At 35.2% G+C, this 12,310-nt stretch overlaps 1 protein-coding gene across 5 annotated transcripts in view; it reads left to right on the top strand.

Moving 5' to 3' along the window:
- RhoGAP93B (MyTH4 and RhoGAP_KIAA1688 domain-containing protein RhoGAP93B) overlaps nucleotides 1-12,310 on the top strand; it is a 338,924-nt gene that overhangs the window by 61,396 nt on the left and 265,218 nt on the right. The window lies entirely within an intron of this gene.

Here is a 12,310-nt window from a genome sequence, read left to right as displayed (position 1 = left end):
CGTAAAGTGAACGATAGTTAGTTAGCATTCTCCATTTAGATTGTGACATGCTTTACCTAATTTCGAGCTCATCTCATTTGCAAACAGAAAGAAACTCATGTCCTTGGATATCAGCTGTTATTTTGAAAGCAGTAAGATGTAACTTCATTGTCATCATCGTATTAGAATGTACGTAATAAGCATCAGAATATACAGTAACAAACCTGATAGATAATCATGTCGACGACAGAAAATCAATGTATCTATTGCAAATACCCGTGTTGACACTAATAATTAATAGCCTGAAGCCACTTGAAATATACTGAGTTTGTACGCGAGGTGAAGAGTAGATACGTAGTTTCTATTATATAAGTCAAAAAATTCATTGTAGATATCAAAGAATTGAACTTCTCAAGGCTAACAAGCTCAATGTATTTACTGTTTCTAATAATCTTACTCAAAATACAGTTATACAAAGATAATGACTAAAACCTTGTAGATTTGTCATCTATATCTGACATCTGTAATATTGACAGATTCTGATACATTAAACCATGTTTCATGATATAAATCGTAATATGACTTTCAAAAATCATACCTTTGCATATCAAAAATATATGTAGATACTTATCAATGTAATGGAAACACGTAGAATTGGAAACGTGAGATGTGTGGTTTGCAACGATCAGGCGACGACCGATGCACTGGACTGTAGGTTATGGTGTAGAGGCAAACTCTGTACTACGTAAAGAGCAGTAGAACGGCAGTGTGTAGTTGAGGTGATAGTATAAATGGATGAACCCTACGATCTCCAAAGAAGTCAAATTGTAGACGCTCGGTTATGTGATGCGAGCTTGACAGAAGTGGCAGGTGTGTTGGATGTGTCGCGAGAAACAGTTCAGGGTAATTGTAACCGGTTTCCGGATCTGCCCCCCCCCCCTGCTGTCCCACCAGTGAGTACTTTCAGGAGACCTGAACTTACCTAGTTAAAACATCAAAGAATATTTCCAAAAAGGAATTACAGACCTTTTCGCAGATCTCCCTCCGGTTCGGCCGGAGATGAGCATTAACCACCGAGAGGTTCGGATGTCTCGTCTTGAAATCCTCACGAACGTTCAGATGATCGCTCAGACCACGGCGCACACAATTATCATTCGTACATGTAACATAAACACATTAAATAAATTTACACTATGCTTATTTATTAAAACACTATTTAAACAGAACTGTTCTTAGGACGAAAAGAAGTCCAACGTCATATTATTGTGGTAAGTTGCGTTTTTAAAGGTGTTTCCATTAATTTGATAAGTATCTCTATGTAGCCTAAAGATACTAGAGTTTAGGGTGTGAAGATAATAAAAAATTCCCAACACGCAATATGAGAATGGAGAATACACAATACACACACACACACACACACACACACACAAATAAATTTTGTGAAGGATATATGAGAAATGACGTTGAGTCATATTACTAGCCTCTCAAAATTATCGTTCTTGAATGAATACTTTTCTCCTCCGATTACCAGGGGATTGTTTCAGCGTTACCGTAGAGTGCTGTAACAGTAGAAGAGTTCAATCATTATTATATTGGAAATGCCATACCTTATCTTCATTCAAAATAGAACGAACTTTTTGTATATACGTTGCCGAGATGACAGGACTGTATACGTGTATTGCTAATTAAGTGACATAATTAATATTAGCATGTATTTCTGCACTCATATAATACTTCATTTAATAATTTACCTTAATATTAATTAAATAAGTAATAATATACTTCCCGATATTCTGTTACGAAGATATTTTATGAGATAATGGATCATTTGCTTGTGCTAGATTACTTGGCGTTACAGTACACAGATCACACTGAGAACATGGCCGACCAGACTAATAATACGTAACCATATGTGGTCACATTAAATAGGAAAGTTCGACCCTCTTTTGGAACAAGCCATGAAACTCCGAGGATTGTTATGGAGTAAAAGTCTTTAAACTTTATTGAGTAGGTGGCAATGTAGTCTGCACCACATTCCGGCTCCTTTAGTTCCCCCAGGTTGGCCCAGAAACCCATTTTGGAGAGCTGCTTTCGAACGATAGTAGAGCGACTACAATTCCCCGCTCCGAGGATTGAACCCGGGTTGCAAGTTGAGAGGTAGACGCCCTACCGACTGCTACCGCAACCATGATCTGCATATTGGCTAGTAATATGTGGTCAGCACATTGACGGCATAATTTCTTTGAATCACAGATCAGTGTTCGATAACTTTAATACAAAGAACTTCCAAATTGCATCGATCCTGGGTTAACAGTGAAAATTGTCCCCACCGGGAATCAGTCCCGGGACCACCCAATATTTGCTACATGCAAGTATTTTATAACTGCACTGTCTTCCATTATTTGTTACTGTCATGTAATTCTGTTTGATCATTTAATATCAGAATAATCCTCTGAGTATCACGTGCATTATAAGGTTTAACACACATAAGTTTGCTCGTAAAACTACAGTAGCATATTGATAAATTGTCTTGATGGTGTTAAAACAGTGCTTTGAGTTTAGTATGCATGTTGTACAGTGTAATCATTTTATCGTGCACATCATGAAACTAGACATTATAATTCAATTATGAACTAAATAAAACAAAGATACATTTGAGTCGATTCATGAAATGTATCCACCACTGGTAATGCCTTAAGCAAGTGTTGAAAATCAACCATTTTCCTGAAGGCAGATCCGAACTCTCCGCACCATATTTTTGACACTTCTCGTAGGACATCAGGACTAATGAAATTCATCTCTGTAGTAATGACTCGCTCTAGGTTTTCTCAATATACACGTTTTTTTCTTTTTTCTTTTTTTAAATAAAGTCTGTTGATAATAAGTCAGGAGACCGAGGGAGCCACAAGTCTTTCGAGATCAAGCGGTCACTAGACACGTATTCCAAAGATTCCATGGTATTGTTCGATATATGCCATGTTGCTCCGTCTTGTTGGAGACAACAATAGCATTCATCAAGCGAGAGAAGAGCTTCATATCTCATTATACCTCTGGTACAGTATATCTGACTCAAGGATTTCTGTAAAATAATAATAATAAATAAATAAATAAATAAATAAATAAATAAAAAATGTTCTTCGAGAAATCGCACGACAAAAAATCCAGTATGCGTATCCCCTTTCTTTCCACCTGGTTGATAAACCACTGGCAGTAAGTTATTCTTTTCAAAGTGTATGGGGACTTTTAGTTCGTGAACGCAATGTATTTGCTAAGCATTTAGACCTAATTTCTTTGAGAATGTTTGTGCATTTTTGTATGATATTCTGGCAGGTTAGCTAACTACGTAGACAACCTTAGACAAACATCAGCTAACTTTAAAAGAAATTGCTAAAACGTTAGTGTGCTCGATAAAATGGTCATCCGATGTTAAAAAGTAGCAATTTTCTCACACTGTTAACTACTGCGCAGCACGTTTCCGCAGGCACTGTTTTACTATTTGCTTTGTCAAAGATTATATACCAGTGTTGAAGAAATTTTCATATACAAATATGTTTTAACAGGAAGGTTAGTCACATAGTATGCTTCAAAGGCTGATATATACACACAATGCAATGAAAATTTTCACTAGAATTCCCTAAGAATATCATTCACGAATCAATAAACTGCAACGCAATTGAAGCAGAGGATTAAGTAATTTATGGATACTGACTCTTAGGAAACACGCACGGTGAATAAATCTTCATTGTCTTGAACCATGTTCTTTTTCTTTGTTGTACGTGAACGAGAATAAAATTTGTTCTACTGTTTCTACGTAAGCTGAGATATGATAGATGCAATGAGTTCCTTACGAACGAACGAACAGAAATAAACGGAGATATCCGTAAAGTTGCCTTTCGGCATGCAAGAACTTGTTTCTAAGTTCGTCGTAAACTTTAATTGACGTAACTTACTACTAAATTTTAGAAACTTCAGTATTTTATAAGTGTATATGATCAACTAGATAACGCGGGCATGGTCCTGGAGTCGTTCTCCAACAGACGTATTAAATCTTGAATAAGTACCGAGAGTAGTGGTTCAGATCGCACTTGAAGAAATCGGCATGTATAATCTCAGTGCTAAAAGACTACTTTAAATTCTAATCAAATAATTAAACAAAGCCTAACAACAGTAGCACTATCTTATATATATATATATATATATATATATATATATATATATATATATATATATATATATATATATATATATATATATATATATATATATATATATATATATATATACAGGGTGCGGAAAAATTTCCCGGAACGGTTCAGTATCTCGCGAGTTTTGAAAAAGCTATCAAATAATACCAAACACAATCCGCTATCCGCATCCCCTTTGGGGGTACAGGGGGCAGCTTAAAAATTTTAAATGGGAACCCTCATTTCTTATTGCACATTTGGACCCTCCAGAAAAAGGGACAGTGATTTGACCCAGAATTGAAAATAGTGCCTTCACGGATGGCGCTTGAATCGACACACACAAAACAATGGAAGGTACCAAAACGTTTTGAAAATGCGATTTTTCAGTCTCGTACTCTGTGGTCATATGGTTAGCGTGCTAAACTGCAGCATCGGAGGTTCCGAGCTCGATAACCGCGCAGAGTAACACTTTTGTGTGTATTTTTTTTTTTTACCCAAATAATGAATTCATACACTTTAACTTCGATAAAAAATAATGTATTTGTTCATAATTTACTAACTTGCAAGAAAATATAAATTGCGACAAAAATTGTTTCTTTTTGTTGTGAATAACCCTATGAGCTCTAACTCTAATAACCCTATTACCACTTCATATGAACCACTTCGTTAAGCTATTTTGCAAACAATTATTGAAATTTGTATTGTATGTAATTTGAATGAAGTACTAATTGAACTTAAAACGTTTAGACTTTTTATTTTGGGATATAAGAAAGGTTGACTTGAGCCGGTATCGAATTCTGGACGTCTGAAGCCGCAGTCCAGTACGCTAACCGCATGGCCACATAGTACAGGACTGAAAATTCGTTTAGGTAAACCCTTTTTTTGTGTGTGTGTGACGATTCAAGCACCATCTGTGAAGACACTTTTTAATTCTGAGTCAAATCACTGTCACTTTTTCTGAGAATCCCAATGTGCAATAAGAAATGGAGGTTCCCATTTAAAATTTTAAAGTTGCCCTCCATACCCCCGAAAAGCGTTGGGGTTAGGGAGTTGAGATTGTTATGATTGATAGCTTTTCAAAATTATTTAACACGTGTTTTTGTTTGTTTTGGTGATCTGTATATTTCGTGAGATATTGGACCGTTCCAGGACTTTTTCCGCACCCTGTATAACAATAGTTCTCGGTCTTTTCACATTCGGAATTCACTTTGAAAAATATTAAACACTATGTGACTCGAAAGTTACAAAAAAAAGTGTGTTATTTTAAAATTAAATTATTAATTAGCTAGATGCTGAAGTTCAAAATGAGCAGTCTTACGCACTAGTGCAAAGATTGGTTCTGCGGTTTCTACATGAGTTGAGTTCATTAAGCTCCGTACGACCGAACGAACGAACAGAAATAAACAAAGAAGGATCATCATAAACATGCTTTTTTGGTATGTACGGATTCTGCTGCTTAGATCCGTCGTAAACTCTGGTTCAATGTTATTTTTGTCATGACAGCACTCTTTCTTTCAATCGTCACTTGAAAGTAAAAATCACAAAGTAGAAACAATAGTCAGGTATTTATGTTGTTAGATATATTACATAACACTAAAATTGTAGCATATAATTTTTGTAATTCTCGTTGCTCCATTGTAGGGGACACTATGACTTAGTGGTTGAACGCTCACCTCTGGTGCGAGAGGTTACGGGTTCGATCCAGGCTAAGTAAATTCATGGTGGACAAGATCATGTTTGTCGATTTTCTCAATGCTCTCTCGTTTCCTTCGGTATTCTCATTCCACCAATTATTTCATAATCGTTCTTTTTCATTAATCTTTTGTCTTATTTAGTCCAAAGGGCATTAGGTGTAGGACGTAAATTTCATTTTTTTCCTTTGCTTCGTTTGTGTCAGAAATTAAGATATTCCAAACTTTCCTGCATTATGCATAAGCTAAAAATCACTACATCGTATGGAAGTGTACTTAAAAAAAAAGTTTCGGAAATCGGATAGTGCTAATGTAGAAAATTAAGAGTTGCGTGTAGTTTGAAGGAGACTTCTAGCTCTGTGAAAAATACTCCCCTGTATCCCTGTATGTTGTAGTGGAGAATGTGTCGGGGAGCAAATATAAAACGTAATCTTCCTTTTGCGTACGCACTTAAATCGACAAATTTATTCTATAAAGATATTTTAAAAGCAGAGAAAGGAGAACATGTGGGATATTGTGTGCTATAGAAACGTTACTCTAAAGTAATGCAGATAGCTTCTAATGCAGAGTATTCTCTTCACCGTCGAGACCTGCATCTGTGAATTTCCACAAAGGATACGGTTTCTTTCTCTTTTCTTTACTGGGATGCAAGAAAATACCCGATGCTATTCATCTGGTGACCTACATCACTGAAGGGTACTGGCAAGTGAAGCTCTGCTGAATACAAGACACAGGAGCGAAAACATACTCGATAAAAGAAGAAGGGGAAAAATGGTGCAGACAAGCATAAAAATCAAAATCTCAAGAGATAAAAGAAAAAAAAAAGCGCTTCGAATTCTGGAATTTTTCCAGGAAATAAGAAGGGAATTGACTATTTCTAGGAAACAAAAGAACGTTTGTCTTTCTGTACTCAAAAAAAAAAAAAAAAAATCTTCACTCACCGACAGGCAGCAGAGCTGGATTATAAGTTCTACTGCACACACACACACACACACACACACACACACACACACACACACAAACCAGCTACAAAGAGACAGAAAGTTTCTGAACATACAGAGACTTCGAAAATCTACAAGAAACATCTTTCTAATAGAACGGAAAGTAATCTACTCCTACGCTGTTCGACAGCTGAAGTCCAAAAATAATACCTACTTGATACATGCGTATCACTAAGCTGTATATGTCAGTGAGACGGCGTGTAATTTTTAGTTTGAGATTCCACGTATCCCACACTTCTTTTGTTTCTTTTTTTTTCTTTTTTCTTTTTTCTTTTTGGTTGGATATTTGAGAAATTAATACGTTCTGTTGCTTTTTATATAGTATTTCCGAAATGGTTAAGTTAAAAAAAAATGCAGTTTTTTAAAGGTGATATTTATTATTCAACAATTTTGTGTTCTGAATTTAAGTGACTAATACAGGTCTGAGAACATGGCTTGTGATAACTACGAACATCTTCACAGTGCATTTTATCAAACATTACTTTGTGATGATTATTGTGCAGAGAAATTTAAATGTAACTTAATTTTCCCTTGTTGTGATAAATAAACAAGTGAGTTACTTCCACAGTGTGGAACTATGGTAGACTTCCAAGTAATGTGAACTTAATATTGAAACTGAAAGTAGTAGTAAATTTCTACCACTTCCGGTTCTAGTAGACGTTCGCTGTTGAAGATAGTATCTTTACTTGAGAAGCTGAGTCGATTCCAAAAAGCAGCTTGTTCCTATATATTACTATTTTTGTTTTGTAGCGATCAACGTTGAAACCAGAAATGGCAATTTCTGCCACTTTGTTTGAATAGAGGGTTAATAGAAGACATGGAATCTATTATGGATGACACGGCGATATAACCTAGCGGAACGTTAATCGTCTGGTTTGTGGGTTACACCGTCTAGAGCTTCGAACTGTCTACAGATGATCGTCAAACGACTGTAACAAACGTGAATCCGGGGGTACAATATGAGGGGAATGTGAGTGATAAAAATTATATAATGATGTCACGGGTCAGTTTTTGAAGCAGAATAACATTTCCACAGTTTACGAATACTGACTGTATGGTTTATTCATATACACTTTTCAATTGCTTCGAAGATATAACTGCACTGATTATCTGGCCAAATGGCAGCAGTTGCAGTGCAGAATATCCAGAAGGGTGCGTACACAAAACGCAAACTGTAATCTGTTGAAATATGCATTTTTGGATAGTGTATGTGTGACTTTCTTTACGCTGTCTTGAACCATGAGCTTCACAGTTCCTCGTGTTTGAAATGACGCGTTTGCAATGCAGTTTCTCCACGCTTTTGGACGACCCTAGCTCTGAAACTATGCACTTTTGCCCAAAAGTCCATATAAACGTCTTTTATCTTGATTTGAGGAGTCACCTCTTACACCTCGTTGATATATTTAATTAGGTTTATAGGTTTCTAGCTTTTACTTATGCAAGTAGTACTCATAATATTACTCAAAATTGATATTACAGAAATATATTTGTTTACGAAAACGTAAACAGTATTCAGTTTAGTCCCTGATAGAAATAAACACCACGTAAAAGTATGAGTGGTAAGGAAAAGAAGAAGAAAAGACAGTCAATTTTAATTCATCGTTAATGCCGCTAATTGTTCCCGCGAAGCCTTCGGTCAGTTGTACACTACACTGCCTAAATAAAAGCTCTTAGTTGTTTACATTTAACACGTTTTTAAAAAAGTTTGCCAACCTCAAATTGCATACCATATTCATGCCACTATTGAATGAAATGGTGGAATGAAGAAAGTGGGAGGAAACGGGAGAACCCTGAGAAAACCCACGCACACGGTGTTTGTCCACCACAATGTTCACTTGGCGAGGGTGTGATACATAGAGTAACCGACAGATATTATTATTATTATTATTATTATTATTATTATTATTATTATTATTATTATTATTATTATTATTAATTATTATTATTAATATTAATTATTATTATTATTATTATTGAAATTAAATTAAATATTTAACGTCCCGCGTTTTGCACCAAAGCTAAGGAAGACAGTGCTGATGAGAAATGAATGAAATGGTGGAATGAAGAAAGTGGGAGGAAACGAGAGAACCCCAAGAAAACCCACGCACACGGTGTTTGTCCACAGTAAAACTCGCTTGGCGCGAGCTGGGATCGAACCAGGGACCCCACGTACTAAAGGTTAAGCTCTACCACTGAGCCACCAGGGGCCATTATTATTATTATTATTATTATTATTATTATTATTATTATTATTATTATTATTATTATTATTATTATTATTATTATTATTATTACTCGCGAGTATGCTGGGCTTTTCGAAGCGTGGAGTATATTGTTTCCAAAGAGATGTAGATGACATTCTTGGATGTGGCTAAATGATCGAAATGAGAATGTGTGGAAAACCAGGTTTTCTGGTCTCCTGAGAAATATTGAAATGATCTTAGTGAGAGTAAGTGAGTAAATGGCATCAGTATGTGAACTCTTGTGAAAGGTATTCTGGGAAAGAAATTAAATGAGAAATGTGCTTAGTAGTTATTCGAACAGAAATAACTTATGCATGCTGGAGGAGGAAACAAGAATTATGAGGTCTGTTTTCTGCTCCTGCATGCGAGAAATTCTTCAACACAGCAGTGCTTTTCGTCTTTGATAATAATAGCTGAAAGAAGCTGAGAGTGTTAGAAATGTCGGGTGGTAGTATGAGCAGTTCTCTTTCCTTTTATATGCGTTGTGTCAGTGAAACTGGTCTCACTAAGTTTTCTAATATACTGTACATGGCATATATATTCACGTCTATCAATGGGAAAATCTCTTTTAATTGAAGTGTCACAAAACTACTTCAGCTTGGTTAAGTAACTATTACTGCTAAGATTTTCCAGTATTTTTGTTAGTCTTACGGTATCGGCATGACATCTTAAAGATGGACACAGTAATTTCATGGTAATTTCTTCCTTGAAGATTATTTAAATATAAGTGGTTCCAAGATAGAATTAAGCCTTAAATATAGATATAATTAAGCCAAATGTCAATAACTGCAATTTAAAAGAAATAAATGAAAGTTTAAGAGAACTTCTATTTTAGTACGTATATAGAGAAAAGACAATGTATATTAGAGTTGAGTTGATTTTAGTTTAGCGTCCCTTTCAGCAGCGAGGCTATATGAGACGTGGACCTACTGATTAACGTGGAATCCGAACCACATGAACTCCCGCCGTGAATAGAACCCGGGTCTCTCACGCCATAGGCGCGGACGCTAACCGCTTAGCCACGAAGGAGCTCAAAACGTATATTAGAATGTGCCTTTCAGTACGTCAGGTAATTTTCACTTAAAAACGGATTTAAGTTAAATGAAATATAATTTCTACATAAATATTTTGCGTTGTTTCACCTAACTAGTTATCTCATACAATTATGGCAGGTAAATGATAACATTTATGCCCGCCATTTTAGGCGAAATGAATATTCTTGTTTTGCCTGATCCTAGTTTCGCGTAAAATGGTGAACAATAATGAAATCGAGGGAAATCACATATTTCATGATTAGACATCAGATTTTTTATGCACTTAAAATTCATGAAATATGCATGCAACTATGCTGGTAAATGTGTTATAATGTGCACTCACAATACAACAAAACAGAGCATTTTAAAAATACAGCAAAGTTGTGATTTTTTAAAAGGTGAAATATAACATCGAAGGTGTACTTTATTTTTCAGGAACTTCTCTTCGAAATTTATTTCATGGCGGTTACAGTTTATATATTCCTAACTTTTTAAAATACACACAAATTATGAGATTAAAATGATTAAAATGAACACAGTGATATAGTTTTCTATCTAGTTCCTCTCCTCATAATTGTATTTATGAACATGGTCTCTAGTTTTTCTTCACAGTTGTATTTTAAAGTATATTTACTTTACACGAAATAATAAAAGCGTCACTTTTCTACACGTTTTCACTGAAAAAAAAAATAATAAAATATAAAAGTTTTCGTTTTTAAGGATTTCTTCGTTCTGTAATTAGCCTTATTCGCAAGATGCTCCTCTTCATTTTTTGGTTTCAGTTTGTGACATTTGTAGCCAGAAAATGACCTGTGAACATCAATTACTGGACAATACTTATAAAGAGGAGCAAGTTTAGCATCTACGTTTTCTGGGAAGTTGAAATTTAACCCTTGAAGGTATTTTCCCATGACTTCAACTGTTTTGTAGTCTTAGTTTCTGGCAATAACATCTGTCAATTTCTTTTCCACAGAGCGCCCAAATTTACCAGAAACTGACTGGAGCTCGTGCTGAACTTCACCAACTAGAGCTAAGCATTCTGTGGGTATCATTCCTCGCGTCTCTTGTTTCTGAATTGATGTGGACACAATATTATAATGTCTTTATCATTATCAGACTTCTCTTAACGTTTCAGCAATTGTATGCGTCTCTGCTCTGCTGATCTTTTGCTAACAATATTGGTCCTCCGTAAATTAGGCATTCTTCCATCCTCCCATGCAAAAAGCTATTCTGTTAAGAGATATGTAAATGTATTGAAAATACAAACTAAAATGGATTTATTTCATACCATAAGCATACATCTGAAATAAGAACTTACAGAATATCCTGAATATTCTCTTAAGCACTAATACATGCTCTAACCTTGCATTTATATGCACTATAAAACTTTAAATTCGAGCTTTAGTATTGTCGTTAGGAACACCTATCAAGTTTATCGTAGATGCATATAAGCAAACAAAATATGCATTTGCATAAAAATCCGATGTCTATTCATGATAATCTCGAAGCTCAACTTCTAATTAACCGTTCAGGTTTTACAATGGAATAGGTTTATGTTTGTATTTGGATGCTGCGTTATACAGTATTATGTTCCTCTAGCACGCTACATTAGTAACATGATTAATTTACTTGTTTACTTGTCGAATTGACTTCTTTACTTTTTGTGCATATATAATGAATGAAATGTTGGATAATTTATGTTAGATAAAAGCTGTGAAAATAGCTTTAAAAAACATAATTGCTTTTTTAAAAAAGTATCCTTAGGGAAGATAATTTTCAGGAATTCTTCCAGAAGTGGAAACAGCTTTGGAATCTGTGTGTTTAGACAGCAGGGGACTACTTTGAAGGAGATCCATCGCAATAGCCTGTAAAGACTGTCATTTTTAAAGTACAAGCCCAGTCTTAAAACTTTCCAATCACACCACGTATATATACAAAAGAAAAGGCAGGACCACAGACTATTGGATCATCCGTCGCGAATTCCGTAGTCGGTGGCATTTGTAATTTCTCAGCAATGGAATCCATTTCTGTTGAAGAAATTCCAGAAATAACGTAAAAGGTTCTATTCAAAAAATCAGGGCATTCCGGGTCACGTTAAACTTGAAGTTATCCCTCACATCTACTCAACAGAAGATGAGTTCATTACCTGAAAAATATTATTTTTATACTGTGGGGAAT

Source organism: Thermobia domestica, chromosome 16 (assembly GCF_964235325.1).
Source record: "Thermobia domestica chromosome 16, izTheDome1.hap1.1, whole genome shotgun sequence".
Lineage (NCBI taxonomy): Eukaryota > Metazoa > Arthropoda > Insecta > Zygentoma > Lepismatidae > Thermobia > Thermobia domestica.
This window is presented reverse-complemented; position numbering and strand designations above follow the sequence as displayed.